This window comes from Neodiprion lecontei, chromosome 2 (assembly GCF_021901455.1).
Source record: "Neodiprion lecontei isolate iyNeoLeco1 chromosome 2, iyNeoLeco1.1, whole genome shotgun sequence".
Classification (NCBI taxonomy): domain Eukaryota; kingdom Metazoa; phylum Arthropoda; class Insecta; order Hymenoptera; family Diprionidae; genus Neodiprion; species Neodiprion lecontei.
Genome location: NC_060261.1, coordinates 13,763,237 through 13,783,696, shown reverse-complemented (window position 1 = coordinate 13,783,696; position 20,460 = coordinate 13,763,237). Strand labels below are relative to the sequence as shown.

Here is a 20,460-nt window from a genome sequence, read left to right as displayed (position 1 = left end):
GAATTAAATTTCACGGGTCTTTCTTCGAACCTGTTAGATAATTGAAAGGCCTTGAAATCGATTGTTCCAACGATTGTAACACGCACGAGTGCTCTTATTCGATGTTTCGGTACCGTCACCTAATACCACGTCGTAAAGTCACAGAGTACACCTATAACAAGCTGAATAAGGTATACCGATACAACACCATTAACTTTAAACTAAGAAAGCGTCTCATTATTCTCCTTAAAATTGGAAATACGATGTTCACTACCTATTTGCAACAACATTGTCGATTACGGAAAATCCCAGGCACCCCAACGCGCCCAGCAGTTATACAATATAAGTGCAAGGTACATGTATGCAAAACGTAGACCCAAGTACCAACGAACCTACCGTGCGTATAGATGAGGCTCGGCGATGCCCGCAGCGAGTAGCGCTGCGCCTATGTACAAACATACCCGACGTACAGAGTACGGCCAGTATGTATGTACCCAATACCGGTGGTAAATAGCTGATGGCGAGGCGACGGCCTCGCAGAAGAGCGCGAGAGCGTGGATACGTGCCTATACCTAGGCGCACACGAGCGCAATCGGCGGGCATAGGCACTACGAGCTGTGTACCTCTGTACACTCATATGCCCACGCGCATCGCATCAGCGACGTCGCGCCGTTCGCTCGCAGTGGTGCTCGCAGTATGAGGCGCACGCACACAGAAGCGACGCGTTACACGCAGCATCGCATCGGTAGGGTCGCGCGAGGGTTGGAAGCCATCTGCATCGCGATGAATGCTTACCCTCCCCCCACCCCCCTCCCGCCCCTCTCTCACCCCACCATTCCGGCTACATCCCCTGACGCAGGGCAGCCGGACGCGAGCAGTGGCTCTCAACTAACTTTCCGTTGACGATCAGAAATACCTGAGCCGCGGTGCGTTCCGCGCTTCGCTGGATTGACGTGGCTCTCACGGGACAACGATTAACATGGGGAAAAATTATGGTTTTGGGTAGGTAAGTGGAGGATTATGTAGGTGGTTCTCACGTGTGCTCAATTGCGGATTGAGTTCGATCGATTTAATGATTGGTGAGTTTGAATATTGAGGGAAATGGGATTCTTGAATTAGGGAAATTTAGGAGAACCAGGCTCTTGAAAATGTTTGTCTACGGAATTAAGATACGTGTAGATGAAGTCAGGTTTTCAATGCAACGGGTATATTGTACCGTTAATTGTCATGATTTAGGATTGTTTTAGAAACAAATTCATACATACTTGTAGGTAGCGATGTTGAAGAGTGCTTTCTCACCTGCGCTCAGTTTTCGATCAAGTCATCGAAATTCGCGTATCTGTAGATGAAAAGATTTTTTTTTTTCATACAAGCGGTGTATTATACAGTTTATGATTAATCGTGATTGCGTTTTGTGATATGAAAACCTTGGGATGTCCAGATTGAAAATCTCGGTAAAGTTGTAACAGAGGAATTGAGGGTGAAAATATTTCCATTCGAGTGGATGTCGGAGTGCCGACAAAGCGAGCAAATTGTATTTCACACTCTTCTGGAGTTTAATGAATTCTGATAAAAAATTCGGGAATTGATATAACACGCTTATGTGGTAATATTGGTAGAAGGTCAGAAAATTTAGATATCAGTAGGGCGTACAATGAAGTCAAAACGAGTGAACATCTGTTGTAAGTTCAGTATTTTCGTAAATTTTCCAAACTTTTAATTCAATGACCACGAAAAGACAATTGCAACCACTACAATCATAACTCAAAGTTTGAAAAAATTCCAATACTCCAAGTGCGAAAAAAAGTGTAAAATGCTATCGTGAATAATTGAGTTCACCAAACATGGTATGAATATATTGTTACAAAGGGTGAAATCACCCTTCTTGCCCCCGTTTCTGATCTAGTATAATCGTTGCAGATAAAATACGTATAAAAACTTTCGTATGTCACAAGTGAACAAGGTTTCTGCGTCAACCAATATTGTTGTAAAAACAGTCCTGTTCCAGACTTTAAACTGTAGACACGCATTGTCATTGAAGCATTTTTTCTCATCCGTTAATTTTGCTGCCTGTTTGTTCGCTTCACGAGCTCACCAAACCTGTTCTATTTATTCTGTAACGCCTAGTTCGTTACAATATTTTATAATGTGATTATTATGAACGATAAAACAGGGACGTGTCTTGCGCTGCGCTTTTCGACGACCAAAAAATACAATCCTGACCGAGCTTATGCTTCGAAACGAGGAGGAAGGTAGGCGCGCACTGCTCGTCCTGCATATCTACGCGCGAGTAATTAATCTTCAATTTGAAACCAGCTTCTCCGAGCGCGACGATACGGCTTTATATTATACACACGTGTATGCGTGCGGAAAGCGAGCTGTACCGACACGGCTCGGATGTATAGGTAGATGTACGCTCCTTACGAGGGTAATAAAACGGTAATTTAATTCATGCACTCGATAAACGTCCTCGACGGGAAGGGCTCGTTTCGCAAATCATCGCCCCCAGCCTGCTATGCGCACTCGCTCGTGTTCCTGGCGTGTTTACCTTATGTACCCGTGGCAACCGCGGTGCTATTAGAGTAGAATAACTGAAGGATGTAAAGATACGGAGAATGGCATCCGGGCCGCAGGGAAACTTTTTCGGTGACCCCGAATGCGCGTGAGTTGAACAAATCCTAATTTGAGGATTGTTATAATTTGTACATCGTGTCGATAAAGCTGGTCAAAAACCATATATTCAACTTTAAAAGCCGGTATTCACAAATTGAACACCATACGAAATATTCAAGTTCACCAAGTGATTGTCCTCATAATGATCAAAGAATCGAATTATCGAAATTTAAGGAACCGTTTCCGGTTCGGAGCAGAATAGAAATTAGAAAAAATAAATAATTGAAAACTTTGATTTTTGACATCGATGGACCATTAAAAAAATGTTTGAATCAGTTTTCTATGATCAGTTTAGAGACCTATCAATTTCATCTAGTACATCTAGAATGGTGCGAGCTTCATAAAGGCTCAAAAAAGCCAATTGTAATTTTGAAAATGCTCACAAAACTCGAATTTTTGCCACAATATCTGGAAACCAAGAAATCCAATGTATTTCATCGCCATATTCAACCTCGTTTTTGAAGCATGTCTATCCGATGTCAGAATCGAGAAAATCGAGAAATCGGAATCGGATGACACGATTTTCGGGATCGGGATTAGCAGGAGTGACTTACAGACCTAAAAGTCGAGCAACATTACTTTTTCTTGTTGACAACTGATATGGAATAGAGCCGGACCGAATTCTCGATAAGTTACTTTTCACATGTTAATCCAGGCATAACCTTAGACGTATAGATGCAACCTTGCTGTACTCGGAAAATATACAATTCACAGCTAAAATCACTCTAAAAATAATCACTTGTACTTCATAATTCAATCAACATTTAAACCTTTATTGTAACGATTACTGGAATTCTTTTTCGCGTGTACCCGTGCAACGACTCTAATCTCCGTGTTCGTCGAATTTCAAGATCTTGAAACGTGGCCAAAAAAGGACACCATAAAACGGAACGAAATTCGTTGCACGGGTAGAAAGCTTGCGCGAGGATGAATTTTTTCGGAATAATGACCTGAAACTGACCCATGTGAGTACCCGGGCAGCTGTAATATGGACCAGCCGTCCCGCATCCGCGGTTGAATTTAAAAAAGGGTCTAGGGGAAGGGGGCTTCAAAATTTCGCGCCATGAGCGTTGGGTCGCGGGTTCCGGATTCACGCGACACGGTTTCCACATTACGTCTACACCGCGTTACCGACTGTTACGAATTGCCCGCCCCCACCCGAACATCATTCGAACACCCTTTAGACGCGCCGGACCTGATCGATTATGCGAATTGGTAGTCTGCGGGGAGGTTGCGTAGAGTGTTGAGTAAGCCAAATGTAAACGTAGAGTATCGGTTGGTGGATTCCTGGAAATATTAGCGTCCTCTCTGCGAAGCGTTGCGGAACCTACTTGCGGAAAGTTACGAAGCTTTTGCGCACGCGACTTTGTTTTCGGCGAAAAAACATCCAAGCCCAATCGAGACCGCCTCCAACGATTATCTAATCATCGAATTCGGACGTCATGCAGAAAGTTCGTACGGGGTACGGTATGACATAATTTGTTTGCGGAACATGGTTAGCACAATCAGCGAACAGATTCTGGTTAAGTAGGTATAACGACGGTAGCTTTGCCGGATTTTAGTAGTTGTTGGTGAATCCTTTTTTCCAACTTTTTCCCTCGTATTCCTTTGATTCGAAGAGTATTCGTTTAGATACAGATGGGCTGCCAATCCGAATCCAAAAAATTCTGTACCCACACTTACGAAGTATGTGTACAGGGTGAACATCTAGGGACCGAATAGTCCGTCGTCTGCTAAGATTTAATGCGCGTCCGTTATAATTCGAGAGTATTTATTTGCCAAGGTGACCAACCGTCATAAATTTAGACGACGGTTTGCCGCTGTGTATGCGAACTTTAAAATTATGACAACCGTTGATTTTGAACAAGACAGAAAACGGATCATTCAGTCGTTAGCAATTTACTCGGAACAGTGGTTTCTTTCCTTTCTTCGGTCAAACTCAAGTTTTATTATACTTGATAAAACTGGCGGTGCAGACCGCGTCGAAATGCCGTTTTTCATAACATTTCTTGACGATCAACATGCCGAAGCTATGCTCGATGACTTTTAAAGTGTCGCGTTGGATTTTATGGTTCTTGGGAATGACGTGTACAATACGGTACAAGGCGACGTGGTATTAATCACTTCCGAAACCGGTACAACAGTCGCGATCACGTCCGCCTGCACAGATCCAAGATCCATGGATCGCGTGAAAAAACCGGGCCTGTAATGATCGTCGAAGACTGAAACGGCTAACCGTGCGCAACGCCACGAGCTCGGTGCCACAACTCGGAATCGAGTTCTCGCCTTTCGGGTGGTCTTTTTTTTCTGTCCTAGGTCTTTTTTCAGCGACCCGTCGTCCCGAAGGCCCGATTCACCTCGGAATCTCATCGACCATTCGTAGTAATTGAATAACCCGGCAATGAATCGACGGGATCCGCGACGCTTGATATTTCTATGTGCCAGGCGATAAAGGGCTCTCATTTTTCCGCTAATCAGATCGAGTCATCTAAGAATTAACTCGTTGTGACGTCATTTGCTTGAATATTCCATCCGAGGTTATCCGCAGCCTACACTGAGAAAAATTTCATTTCTTACAGTAATTAGAAAAAATGAGTTAAACAGGTATCGTTAAAAAAAACTGTTTGAATATCGTTGGAATTACGAAAAACGAGGTACGCGTAACCATTTTGCGCTACCGTCGATCCTTTTTTGGTAATTGCAACGCAAAATCAGTTTCTGAGGTTTACTCTACTTTTTTAGTCAAACAAGGCTTTAACGTCAATTTATCGTTGCACGAGCATTAAATTTTCGCAATAGTTACAAGAAAATACAGCAACAGCCATCGTAATGAGAAATAATAGTAACGGATACCAGACTTTCCGGTAACAGCTAGAAAACTAATTTTCATTTTCTACCTAAAACTATATGTTATCGATTGTTTTAAAAAATGAAAATAGTCTAGGACTGAGCGGTAACAGGAACTAAAAACTTCGCTTGTCAGTGTAGCTTAGCCTTACGTTTGACCATGCATGTAAGGTTGGGTGTGGAAACATTGAAGCGACGATGTCGCGGACCGCGGCAATCACGGGCCATGCAACATTGACGAGATGATGGCGTGCTCGTCGACGTACGTCTCTCCCTTGAGCCGTTGAATAATTAACGGTTAAAAGTGTACTGTGCGCCTACACCCGCGTCTATGCACGCGTACCTACCTTTCACTAAGCGTACGTTGGTATTGCGAGTACACGTAACGGAGTCTGAAGCGATTCTCGAAAAATCGTGAAAGAATCCCGACGTACAACGAATCTCGTGAGGATGATGATCGTTTTACGGATTTCAGGAGCCATTCAACGAAGGTTACACGTTCGGCAATTGGAAATCAAATAAAAGTTATCAAGTAAAATATATTCTTTGCGATAACGATGAATCGATCGAGATAATACCGAAGTCATCGGAAATCATTGCAATTCACTCGAAATCATATGACAGTGCTTTTGAAATCATCGGAGAAGCTATGGAAATCGTCGATATTGTTGTGAATCTTATGGTAAACGTAAACTGAGAGAAATTTTTAGTTCCGCTTACCGCTCAGTCTTTAAATATTTTCGTTTTTTAACGTAATCAAATAATATTACAGTTCTAGGTAGAAAATGAAAATTAGTTTTATAGCCTGTTACCGGAAAGTCTAGTATCCGTTACTATTCTTTCTCATTACGATCACTGTTACTAGATTTTCTTGTAACTGTTGTTGTGCAACAATAAACTGACGTTAAAGCCTTATTTGGCTAAAAAAAGTACGGTAAACCTCGGAAACTGATTTTGCGTTGCAATTACGAAAAAAGTATCGACAATAGCGCAAAATGGTTACGCGTAACTCGTTTTTCGTAATCCCAACAATATTTAAACAGTTTTTTTTTTAACGATACCTGTTTTACTCAATCTTTCTAGTTACTGTAACAAATGAAATTTTTCTCAACACACATCGGTTTCAATTCATAAACCTGTTAATGATTTCTGTCTGATATGCTTTCGTTGCTCGCGATTATCATCGATTTCAAATGATTTCCCACCCTTCTAGGTGATTCTCAAGAATTCACAGTATATATGGATTTGTTGTGATTTCTCGGAAATCACCGACAGTCGGATATGAAATCTCCGCAATAATTCGAAATATCGTAACACAGGAAATCAGCGAAAATCACACGATAAGGTAGATGTTAATAGCGATCGTTCGAAATCAATACTAACGAATTGAAATCATTAGAATTTTCCGAGAATTGAGTATTTGATTGAAATTTTTGTATTTCATATTCTTGTAGATTGGAAAAAATATATTTTGGACGTATTTTTTATTTTTTCGATTTAACAAAAATTGTCATTGATATAACAGATTGAAAACTATAACATTGTGACGTCACCCATGTTAAGATATATCTATATATATTAAAATCATTGAAATTCAATCACCTATAACGCGAAAAATTATCATTCTTAATTATTTTGGCTTGCACTGCATTGTGCACCCCTAAAAATGGAGAAAAAAAAATTTCATTCAAATACGCAATTACCGCCCCGTCGACAACCTTACAATAAATCAAAACCTCGTGCCTCGCGATTCGAACAAAAGTATTCTAACTCTAAAATGGAGTTCCTAATTTTCCCTATTTGCTAGTTCCTACTATTTATATCTCGAAGAATAGCATAAGTCGATTCACACTGTGTAAGTCTAAGTGAAGCGGGCAGATTATTGCCGTGCATAGTTCAGGTAAACGGATTAGTAAATTTATTAAGCCAAGTTTGGGTGAGTGCAGGTTCAACGCCGGTGTTCAAACCCTGTCGGTATCTAAGCTCCTCCCATTTTTCTTTCTCGTACCCAAAAGTTAATCCTTTTATTGGTCGCAGTCAACCTTAAGGTAGTTCGTTCGTGAAAATTAACAGGAATAAGTATTTATGCCCAAAAAGGGTATAATACCTCCCAGTTGTCTCTGTTTCTAATAATACCGAAAGTTTCTGGTGAAACTGACCACTTCGAGCCACACGCACACCGCCGGCGTCAACAGATGCACAGGTTTTCACGTAGCTCGCACGGAGAGAAGAAACGTAGCAGATCTTACTCCAAACTAAAGGAAAAGAGGGACGCATCAAAGTTTATTTGTGAAAAATAGCCACGTCGTATATTTTTTAGCATGAATTTAGTAGATTTTATTCTGCACACAGTGGTTTTCACTGTTCCTAGAATAAATTCTGCATTTTACCAAATATGTTTTACATAAAAAAAAAAAAAAAAAATCTGACGTGTCTCTCTTTTCCCACGGTTTTGAGTAAAATCCGCTCTTTTAATCTCTCGGCGCAGAGTCCGCACTTTCACCGGATACTTCCTCGTATAATCGCGAAGACAGTCATTGCAGGTGTTCCAAATTCCTAATAATATTGAAACAACGTTCAGCACTCATTCCCGGATAATATCCTTCTAACGGAATTGAATAACGAAATACGGTCAAAGTACGGGTAAATTTCCGAGATCCGAGACATTCTTTTCGATATACAGGAAAGGTCGCGAAAGTGTGTATTTCGTAGCCATGGTAATTCCAAAAATTTTAGAAACGATGCTCAGATTTGCAGCTAGGGTAGGTTTGATACACGGACAACTGCCGCCTACCGAACGAGCATCATGTTCGCCGGGAAGCCCCGAGGGTGGACTTTGCGCGATAGCAATGTCATGGCGGTGGGCACCGGAAATAGCCGGCACTATCGGCCTCTTCGCCGGAAGGAGTCCCGTCACCGCAGAAAGAGTTCCAATCTTCTATTCACCGTCTCGCCCTTCACCCACCCCCATCTTCACCCCCAGCCCCGTTCACCACCTATACGCTACCCGGAGCTTCGCGCCACCTCTGACCCTCTTCTTCGATCTCCTTTTCTTCTTCTTCTTCTTCTTCTTCTTCTTTCTCTCATTTTTCGCCTTCTTTTTCTTCTTCTTCTTCTTCTTATTCCTTATATACTGCTTTACCTCGCAGAGAGTACCTTGTATGCGATACATCGTGTCAACGAAAATGGACCAACCAACCCACCCTGAAAAAGAAGTTTAAAAGTGGTGGAAGATGGCCGCAGTAAACGCAAAAACGTAGACAACATCAACTTATCTCCCGCTCTGTATAGCGGGGTTTTTCAACCAAACAGCCTCCTCGAATTTTTCTATATATATTTTTATACCCCTGCGGAAGCCAGATACTATACGTACATATAACGTAAGGATTATACGTTTATACCTACCTGCTGGCGAAAATATTCAACAAGCTTAACTTCGCGTTTTTTAATATCAGGTTATAACTAACCTAACTTAGGTTATTGCGTACAAGGTAAATCTCCGAATTAAGCGGATGTCGGAGTTCCGTCGAAATGAACAAATCGTATTTTAACTTTTTTTTTTTAGCTTTTTAAATTTACCGGTATCAAATCGTTTTCTATTCTGGATCATCATTGTACTGTTTGCCGACATGCTTCGGGTGGTAATTGACCAAAGTTCGAAAAAATGTATGTGACAGCACGTAAAACATCGTGGGTTTTAAATATCGGTATACACCTAGCGTACCATGACTTCAAGACTGTTCAGTCTTTTCGTACAATGTTCGAACTACTTTTCATTCACCATATAAGCACAATTACAAAGATTATCATTTCTCAACGTTTAAAACGACTTAATTATTTTAGCGAGCAAAAAGGTTTCAATACGATTTGCTCACTTTGCCATTAGAATTTAATCAATTATCGTACAATTTGGTTAATTATCTTTTATTATTTCCCGCACATCTTCTTCCATTTTTCGTTACATATTTCAGCCCGTACGATCATTGTTTTTGCCGTCGACTGACTTTGATTTTTTTCTAGAGATTTTAGAAGGACGATAAAAAATGATTTTGTACCAAAGTGTCCGGGGTTAATTCAGCGAGTAAAATACGTGAAGTTTTCTTTTCCAACATGCCGACACTCCCGACTATTTTCGGGATAAGTAGTCGCTTCTGGGTGTAAGCGAAGGTGGTGATACATCACCGGGTGTCAACGAGTGTCCCTACAGCAGTAATCTCGCATCCATCAACCTCCCGGCGACGGACGAAGGGAACAACCCTGATCGATGTCCGCGACACCCAACGACCACCCGCCTTATACCTACGACCTTATCGGTTCTCAGATGCCTGCTCCGGGGGTTTAATGCTGGAGAATTTATACCGCTTATGTCTTCGTTGCCATTATCGCAAGGTAACGATAATCGGGTTACTGGGTCGAAGACTCGCGGATGTCGAAGAGGCTGGATACTCTGAAAATCAGAAGTCTCGCAGGATTCGCGCCCTTCGTCAAAGACTTCTTGCAATAACAGTGAGTAATTTAGGGTGGTTCTTGTTTAGGGCTCGGATGAATTTTTCTTCATTCGCCCGCTAAATCGGCTCCAAATTATTCAAAAGCAATTCCCTAATTTTTTTCAGATTTTTATCTCAACTCTATCTAATCCTCGCAAGAGATTTTCCGATTTAAAATATACGTGTTTCGGATAAATTCTCAGTATGGGACATTCCATGATATTTTGATCAAGATTCTATGTCAATGTCTCAGATTGGCTTTATAATTTTTTGTATAAGATTACATGAAGAAAAACGCCATCCCATTTTTTTCCAAAATTTTTTCCACCCAGGGTGCCTGCAGTAGCATTTAAAAAGTTAAAACAAATAGGTACCCCGATTTTCTAAAATCTGCAAAAATTCAGAAATATCTTGTGAAATATGACAATATTTTTATCACCTACCAGAAGATGGAGATTTCATAACTTCAAAAGATAAATAAGAAAAATAAAAAGATTAAAAATTATTATTATTCGGTTGCATTTTTGACGTAAGAATGCACACAAAAATGATAATTCTTAATAATAATAATATAACTTTAAATCATTTTTCTCATTTCTCTTTTGAACTTGTGAAATCTCCATCTTCCGATGGGTGTCAAAAATTTTGTTATATTTCATGTGATTTTTCTGAATTTTTGAAGCCATTAGAAAGTGGGGTTTTTCGTTTTATGTTTTTAAATCATACTTCAGATACTTCTGAAAAAGTTGCGATTGCGTTTATCGTCACGTATTATCATATAAAAAATTATAAAGCCAATCTGAGACATCGATGTGTAACGAGATTGATCGAGATGTCATGGAATATATATTTTATTGCAAGAGTAATAATTTTCAAAAAAATCTATAACAGTGAGACTTTAGTGGGCGTTGGTGCTACTATCTGATAAAACATTCGCATCATCATACTAGGCAATCTAGACGAATAGCGCATTCACTAAATGAAAAAAAAAGTCAGATTTAGTGGGTTTGCAATTCGTCAAAAATGTTAGAAATTGTTTTTGAATTATTTGGAGCTGATTTGGGGGGGGGGGGGGGGGGGGGAATGATTAATAATCCGTCCAAGCCTTAAACAGAGACTATCCTAGTGAGTATTGGTTATTTTTATTCTTTCGCAAATCTCTGATGTACAATTCGGATCGAAGAGAGAAAAATATATCAATGTATAATTTGGTTTCTTTTCTCGCAAACGGTACTTTAAATCTAGCTACCATTTATTTTTTCACGTCAAAGAAACGACACGAGTTATTAAAAAGGGAAGTCAAGTAAAAGTTCGACCCAAGTTTGCCAAAACCGTCTTAACGAGAATGCTGTAGTCAGTCTTTACCGATCGAAAAAAATGACACTTATTTCGACCGTTATTACCGCCTAAGTACCGTCACTTGAAAGTACTGCAAGCGAAGATACCTATCCCTGACTGGATAGCCGATTGGGTATAACTGGCATGGTTGCAGCGTGGGTCCATTGGAAGCTCGGAAGGTGCCATGTTTTTGGAGCCCCCGTATGCTGCCATCTGTGCTTGACCGTCGCAAGCTACCTATGAATGCAAATTTTTCAATATTAATTGTGGAAGTCGTCAGGTAAGTTACATTCATTTTTTCAAACAACCAATGTAAACAGTTAATATTAACATAGAAATTGCAAAAAGCTTGACTTAAAGGTGAACAAATTTTTAAGAAAATATGGATAAACGTGTAGTTTGCTAATCTCGGACAGGTGAGAAGTTAAAGTCTTAATAATGAAACGTATAAAACGCCACAACGTTGATTTGCATTAGTGTTTGGCTATAAAAAATCAAGGAATTGCTTAAATTCGGCTAGAAACACATGCGGCGTGGTAAAGTGTACAAAATTCCGTGATGAAAGAAGAGTAGAAGACTTGCCAACAGGTGGCGACACAAGGGGGCTCGAATTAAAATGGCGGCTTCGAGGCTCCAATAAGGATCAGAATTTTGCGGTATTATTGTATATATATATAAAATATAGATATCACGTAAGCAGCAAATTTTTTGTTTCGTACCTTACGAATAACGGCCCCTGCAATTAATGGCAATTCAACTACAGCGATAAATTTCCCGGATTTATTCTAACGTAACAAAAATATTTTTCATATGTTCTGATTGAATGGTGCTACTTGTGGAATTTTCACTTTAGTATTGCGTCGCAGGCTTCGGTAATAGTAGAAGTAAGTGACATATTACTCGGTCGGTGAAAACTTGACCGTAAGGTTCTAATATTTCAAGTCGTTTCTCAACGTAAATAATCAGAAGTTGAATCAATCTCAAAAAGTGTTTTGTCTCTTTAATATTTGAGTATTTTATAGTTGAAATGATCATTTGTCAATACAGTTTCGACGCTATATTTCTTTAGTCGAACGAAAATATTGAAAAACTTTTTTGGTTCTTGCGAGAAGTAGGCTCTGTAGGAAATATAGGAATTGTTACGGTAAGTAGTAATTACAAATGGCAGGAATAGATTTTTTGGCTTCATTGTTGCGTTAGAAAAAACTTTGTGGATAATTTTATCCGACATTGCAGGATGAATTGCTCCGACCCCGTCATTTTCAAAATCAGTGACGCGTAGACTTTGATAACATAAGTCAAATTAAGTGACATTTAACGCGGTCGGTAAAGAATTATCTTCCATCCACTTAAAGTCGTTCTTTCATTAGAGCATTTTAAGAAAAAATGAGCTCAGTTTGGAATGGGTTAATAATAATAATATTTTCCAGAATCAATTTTCAAAATTTAGGGGTCGATTCCTGATGACATATAAACCAAGATTCATTTTAAAATATCACTTTTTAGCATATGGTCTTATGACACGCCTGTGCGTGCAGTTGAACGACGGAAAAATTTCATTACTTAGATCGAGCGTATCTCGACCAAAAACCAATAAATACATTCTTCAATTCACGCAGAATTCTAACGTATAGAAAAAAATTGTAGGTAGTCCATGTGTTACACGAGATAATTCATATAAAATCCGGCGAAATTTACTGTAAATGTCGCACTTCACTGGTGTTGTAAAAAGTGCTAATGCTGAACATCAAAACGCGTGCTATTGTTGACAGCTTGAGTTATTAGATTGCTACGAAATACACACGAAAATTAAACGTTTTTATTACATGAATTTGTTTCGATATCTGCTGAAATGAAAAAATTGTATGAAAGGCAAATTTTTACAATGCTGTTGTTTTCAGTGACGAGACGTGATAAAACTAGTGCTGTACGATTAATCGATTAATCGGCAGCTTCGATTAATCGTTTCTTCGATTTTAATAATTAATTTGTATTAATCAATGAATCGAAGCTGCCTCATAAAAATTCTGCAGCTCAATCGGTACATGACTCGTAACTCGTTTACCATTTTCGAACTATACAGCATCCGAGTTATGACATATACACAGAGTCATGACTCGTAGATACAAAATCTCTTTACAACGGTCAGGGACAATTATAGTTCGAACGTGGTAAATGAGTTGCGAGTCGTATACCGATTGACCTGCAGAATTTTTACGAGGCAATCGCATCGATTAATCGATTAATCGGAAAGACGAGTTTCCCCAAGTAACGCTGTCGAGTTTGTTTTAAAATGTGCTGGTATTTTTGATTGTACAATAACAGGTTAGCCGATTTTTTTTAGCGAAAATCGCTCATTTAACTTTCCAGTGTTACCAAAAGTTGAAAAAACAATTAAAAAAAGAAAAAAAAAAATCGACAGCGTTACCTGGCGAAACTCATAAACTAACAATATCAATTTGATTTTTTGATTTCAGATGACCCAGTGATGAGTTACAACCGTCACCGCGAAACAACTTCTTTCCGAGACGTCTCCGAAGATTTGCTGCCAACGGCTTGGTTTTTAATATCTTCGACTGAAATTTTCATAAAACACACAACGAAATGTTACTCTACAACACTGTAATCAGTTAACACAAAATACATTGCCTGTATGTTGTAAAAAAAATTTTAAAAAAGTATTTTTTTTTTTTAACGAGTTAACGACTCCCTTCCCTTACCTCAAAGACTCGGTGGCTTTCCGGTGAACCTCGGCGACGGGATAAAACAATTTATTCCATCGCGTCGCGGCATTTGACCATTCGATTACAGGGTGTCCCGACGCCGTCAGAACGTAGCGCCGCGACGCGACGCGGCGGTTGCAGCGGGTGAAAATGGTACAAAGCCGCGTCCTCCGGGTCCACAATGCGCCCACGCGGTGCGCGCGTCCCGGTAACTCGACTCCCGTCAGCGGGGCAGGACTCGAGGTCCTGCGGGGTTGGCGCTGGTCGGTCGGGCCGCCAGGGCGCGCCTGGATACGGTTACGCGTCGTCCCGCACGCGGGTTCGCAGGTAGCGAAGGTTCGCCGGGCCCCGCGCATTCAACTGTCAATCAGCGACGTCGGCAGGAATCGGGGCGCAGCTGGCCCAACGAGGGCCCCTCGGGAAAGGGGGCGGTGGGGGGGGGGAGGGGGGAGGCGTGGAGGACCCCTTTACCTGCCACCGCTCGCCGCTGCCGCGATAATCAAAACTGCGGGACGCCGCCCCGCGTCTCCGGCCCGAGAAGCGCGGACGTGTAATTTGGTTTGGTGGGATAATTTCGGAACGATCCTCGAGACAAAGAACCCCTGGCTACTCTGCTTACCCCTCACGTTGCTGATCTTGCACGCGTCTAACCACGACATAGTCTTTCGGATGAGGCAACGCGCGCTGCTCCGAACCGGGTCTTTGCACGTTTAGAAATTCCACGATTAGAGAAATTTTTGATTCCGGTTACCGCTCAGTCGTTAAATGTTTTCATTTTTCACCACCATCGAATAATATGGCTCTGGGTAGAAAATGAAAATTAGTTTTATAGCTGTTACCGGAAAGTCTGCTATCCGTTACTATTCTTTATCATTACGATCACTGTTGGTAGATCTTCTTGTAACTGTTGCGAAAATTTAACGATTGTGCAAGAATAAATTGACGTTAAAGCCTTGTTTAGCTAAAAAAGTAGAGTATACCGAAGAAACTGATTTTGCGTTGCAATTAACAAAAAAGGATCGACGATAGCGCAAAATCGTTACGCGTACCTCGTTTTTCGTAATTCCAACAATATTCAAACTGTTTTTTTAACGATATCTGTTTTACTCAATTTTTTTAGTTACTGTAACAAATTAAATTTTTATCAGTGCAATCAGGTAAAATTTTTTGGGGTGATCAAGATTAGAGCTGTTCGGTATCGAAAATTTTATACCGATTTTTGGCGAGAATTTTGTAATCGGAATATTCGGTGTATCGAAATATCGTTTTTCGATGTAAAACCCATAATTTCACCTAAAACAAATCTATGTAACCAAAAAAAAACTTGAACTTAGATGCATGATTAAAACAGAAATGTGTGTCTATATTGTTGATCAAATATTTCAATCCCATCAAGAAAATCCACGCACACAAAGCCCGTTAATTTTACGATCAAGAATACTGAGGTCTTTGATATTTCGGTATTTTGCAAAAAAATTAGGAAAACATTTTCAATGTACCGAAATACCGAAACTCCCGTAGTAAAGATGCAGAACAATTAGAAAATTAAAGGGTCAGTTTATCGAAATTTACTAAAATGCGCCATTTATTCGACAGAATATCTAAATGTACGCTGTGACATTTTTTTGGGAAGAATTGGCGGGATTCTAAGTCCCTACGGACCAGTATAAGTTTTACTCGAGCACGTACAAATTGTACTCAAGCTCAGAAAAATTGAAACGGAATTTAATTCCAATGAAAAAATTTTCGCGAATCTTACACGACTTGGTGCAAATTTTTAATGAATTCATGTGAACTTAAATTGAATCGAGAAAATTGCTTGTTTTGCACCCGGACGCATGAAAATTTACACGAAGAGTAAATTGCCGAAGATTCTAATATATTTTTGTTTCTTATACTTACACGTTCCTACATTTTGACTACTAAGTTATACCTTCTATATTTTAATATTCTGTGAAATAGATTTTTGCATATTTGAAAATTCGATATTGTGACCTTATATTCAGTGATTTTTCTACATTTGCACCGTCACTCGAATTTTCGTTGTTCATTGGTATCAAGGAACGTAGCTAGTCAGAAATTGTGAAAGTCAACGCAATAATGAAGTATTCAACTGATAAGAAAACTGAGGCAGCCGATGAGTTGACAGCGGCCCAGAATATGCAAATTAACGCAAAGAGCTATTTCCTTTGAAATGAATCCCAAAATTTCAATTTATTGACATTAAATTTTCGGAAGTCGAATTAGATTGCATCATGGTGAATTACAACAAGTTACTGGCAATCACTGAAAGCACATGTGTTAGAATTTGAATTGCCAATGAATTCTAACTATTTCGCGTTCACCGTAGAACTCCACGATTATCTTTCTAATTCTAGTCTATTCTAATCGACGATTTTCACCGTTGCCTGTATATTTAAGCGTGAATTGTAATTAATTTTGTAAATAGTGTAATTATGTTGGATATTTGTGGGTGATTACGAATTTAATTCGATCTGGAAATATATACATATATGAAAAGTAAGATTAGGATAAATCCGCTTTAGGATTTCTACTAACAGGTTAAATAATAAGATTTCCGTTATCGGAGATAATCGTAAATATACAAGGGTGAATAACGATTTCGCTCTTGGTTTATTCCCGATTTCTTTAATGTGAACCTGATAACGTGTCATATTGAAAATTCACGAATGAAATATCATGTTATAATATTGATATTATTTCTCGGTTAATTAAACGACACATTCAGAACGAATATCGGGCTATTCCCGAGAAATGGTGATTTTAACTGAGCAAATTTTTATCAAGCTAACGCATAAATTTGAATATTAAGATCTGCTGGTGCAAAATCAAACAGTTTTACAAGTAAAACCGGTTGCATGAAAGAGGCTAATAAATTTCACTTCACGCTACTTATAAACGTTCACTTCGTGCTGTCATCCTTAGAATTTTATAAATATAGCGAGTTTTGGTTTATGTTTGAATTTATTCTCAGCTTTGCCCTCGACGTAGATTTTTTTCCAAGACGAAAGCATCGCTGGCGCTGAGTTATGATAAAAGCTCCGAATACTATTGAAACTGAATCGAATGGATGTATGGTTCCTTCCGGCTTCGACGCACATGCGTCAATGTACCGCAGTAATCAGAACCGCTTAGCGTGGCAATTACCCGCTGTTTAAATCCATTTAGTGCCATTTCCCATTGTCGCCTCAATTTATAGAGAATGCAATAATGATTTGGTCCATTTCAATCGACGAAATTATCCCGCGACAATTAATACCTTTACAAAAACGTATTCCAAATTTTACAAGAAAAATTGTTTACTTCACGCGATAAACGTGACGTCGCCGTACAAGAAACAAAAAAAAAGATGTCCAATTCATCGTGCAAACGGGACGCGACTTGATCGACAAAGTTTCGATTCTAAGAGATCGAAGCGTTATTTTTTTTTTATTTTTATTTTTTTCCATTCCGTCAATTTATTGTGAGATTCAAGACCGAGGTTTGCGGTCGGCAAAGAACGGCAGTTGAGTTTCGATTCTCAATAATAGGGAGACTAACGAGTTACAATTGGGTGAAAAGACTCCCTTACATGCCCTTCGTTTCTACGGGTAAGTCGCATCTTCCTCAACGGGCTATCAAATGACATTCGTACCTTAAACCACAGTTCTACCAACTGTCGCAATAAAGAAAGTTCTTCTCTCCCGCGTTTGAATTCGGTAGCTGACTATCTCGGAGTTCAACGCGGTGAAACCCGATACTATATATCTCATAATTTCCAACCGATTTATGTATTATATACCCAGAGGCGGAGGGTGCCTCTTCTCTTTTTTTTTATCCCCTTTCCCCCTCTATCTTCAAAGAGCCGAAACATCGTCTTTAGTCGCATTCGCCGACCTGTCACTCGGATCTGGCTGCATGGAACCGTCTTCCTGAAAATGATCCGGTTTCAAGTTTTCGTAGCGCCTCTTCACACGGATCGGAAGACGAGTGGGTCTCTCTCTCTATGACGGTCTACAGTTCTATGAATGGCGGTGATTGGTTTGCTTGGATGCTTCATGCTGATATTTTTTTTACTCGTTTCTTTTTTTCTCTCTCCCCCTCTCTCTCTCTCTCTTTCTCAAAGCGCGTCTCCTTATCTCACTTTTCGCCGTCAAGAAGGTCTCATAAGAATTTATGGCATTCCAATGTTCCCGCAAACCATGAATGAACGCCGACTACGCTGCGGACCTTTTCAGGGCCGTCAGAATTCACCAGAATTCATCGGAAATCTTCGGTTTGGGTAGAAAAATAAAGGAAAAAAAAAAAAACATCACGTCGCAGTATCCGTGGCAAAACTTAACGACTCGACAATAAGTTCATCAGTTACAAGGAAAGCACCCGAGGCGTACCTGATTGATTTTCTTAATTTTGTGATACGTTGGAATACGTCAAAAAGCATGAAACACATTTTTTTATGCACAAATTTAGCCGCTTGAGGGGTAACACCATCCCTTAGGTTTACCCTAAAAACTCGTTAAAAAACAAGTTTTTGTGGTCAGACGAAGCCAATTGGACATTATTCATTGTGTTTTTACCTATAATTTTGGCGGGTAAGCTTTAGGGGGTGGTTTTCATTATCCACGAACGTAAGAAAATTACGTGTCTGATCTTTTCTGATGTATCGCAACATATGACAGAATGAAAAAAAACAGCGAGATACATCTAGGGTACTTTCTTTGTAAAACAAGCTACCAATAATTCATACAGTGATATAGTCAAGTTCCAAAAAGAAGTGTGCAAAATCTGTGAATCGACATTACAGTTTTTCAAAACGTGTTAGCGCCAAAGGTTAACATTTATATTTGATATATTTGACCGCAGGTGAGTTTGACCTCGAAGCGAACTAGTTCCCGATGTCTCGAAGATGGGCTGAATTTTTTAGATACCAAAATGAAGTCCCCCGGTTTTTGCTGCTGCCACTATTACGTATATTAGGAATTTTTTATTTTTTTTTATTTTTTTTTGTGTACGCTGGTCATCCAGCCTACATCGGGGAAAAAGGACACGAATATTTTGGGCAAATTTTATAGTCCCCTATTCTTCGGGCAGAAAAAGCCTCGCGGTACCTGGAGAGCCAGAGCGGTGCGGTGGGACGGTTGATAAATTGGCAATAACGGGGGCGCAGCGAGGACCGAGTCAGGAGTTTCTGGGACTCGATGGATGCACCCTGACTTCTGGAAGCCATTGTACCACCTCCCACCCCGCGACCCTCCGGACTACCGGTATTTTCGTTCGATGAAATATCACGGGGTTTTACTATTAGTGACAAATGGCGTATCCAGCATCCCTTCGGGATTGAAGAAAAGTGAGGAGGATTTGCCGTTCGGCGTGTCCTTGTACATGCCTACGGACGATGGGACGCGCTTCGGGATGTCGTGAAAGGAAGTGGGCGGCCTGAACTTAAATACACCTCGCACCGATTTCATCAATGCATCTTGGCGATCGTATCTCGGCCTGGAAGGAGGAAAATGTTTAACCGCTCGCAGAGCTGAATGACGCTCTGCGACCTGAGCTTGCCGCATTATTCGGCATGGTCCACCACCGCGTCCGGACATCTTCAACGACGTGTGTCTTATCGTACAGCCGTGATCTACTCTGACGAGAATATAAGCGACAAGGAATGCTCGAGCTTCCGTTTTCAGGGATGAAGGCGAGAGATTCTACTCGCCAAAATGCGGACAAAGACTTCCTTCGAATGCCTCAACTAGGGATTTTCTAATTTTTCAACAACCAGACGGGCTATCGTTGAACACACCACTTTTTTCTATGCCGTTATGTACTAGAATGCGAAAATCCTGCAACTAGCGAAAAACATTACCGTTGGAGTTACCGCGTATCCGGTAAAATGAGGTCAACTATCAGTTTTTTTTTTTTTTTTTTTTAAATTACCACAGTTTCCTGTTAAAATTACTGCGGAAATGCTCCGAGTTACTAGATCGATGGTCCGACTTACCACGAAGAAAATTTATAGTCAAGAAAATTACGTCAATATCAAAAGCGTGTCACTTCCCAAAGTAGTAAATGCAACTGAGATTTTTTCCGTTCTAGTTTCAGATCCCTACCTCTTACAACTTAGATAATACATGTTTATAAATTCTTTTAACTCTAAACAGATTATTTTTCACGACAGAGTCTATAATCATAATAATAATAAAACTTCCGAACCCGCCATACCTTTTGGAAATATAGTTCTAAAAGTGTAAGTAGGATGAAGATATTTTTAACTTTTTTTTTTTTTTTTGCAAATGTAACTAGAATGGAAATGTTTTGCTGCGACGACAAAACGTTTCGCTTAATAAAATCAATTACAAACCGCGGCATGATAACGTCTCCAGAATCTTCAAAGAAAGTTAGTTTATCACGTAAAAGAC

At 39.9% G+C, this 20,460-nt stretch overlaps 1 protein-coding gene across 7 annotated transcripts in view; it reads right to left on the bottom strand.

Moving 5' to 3' along the window:
• The window catches only part of LOC107222045 (transcription factor Sox-2), a 314,756-nt gene that overhangs the window by 119,708 nt on the left and 174,588 nt on the right, over window positions 1-20,460 (bottom strand). For 3 of the 7 annotated variants that reach the window (XR_006902924.1, XR_006902926.1, XR_006902928.1), the window contains one exon: window positions 1,245-1,318. The exons of 2 other annotated variants lie outside the window; for them this stretch is intronic. The gene's annotated coding sequence lies outside the window, so the exon portion shown is untranslated. Of the gene's footprint in view, window positions 1-1,244; window positions 1,319-11,389; window positions 11,562-20,460 lie in introns of all 7 variants that reach the window. 2 more of the 7 variants (XR_006902923.1, XR_006902925.1) reach the window with 2 other exon arrangements.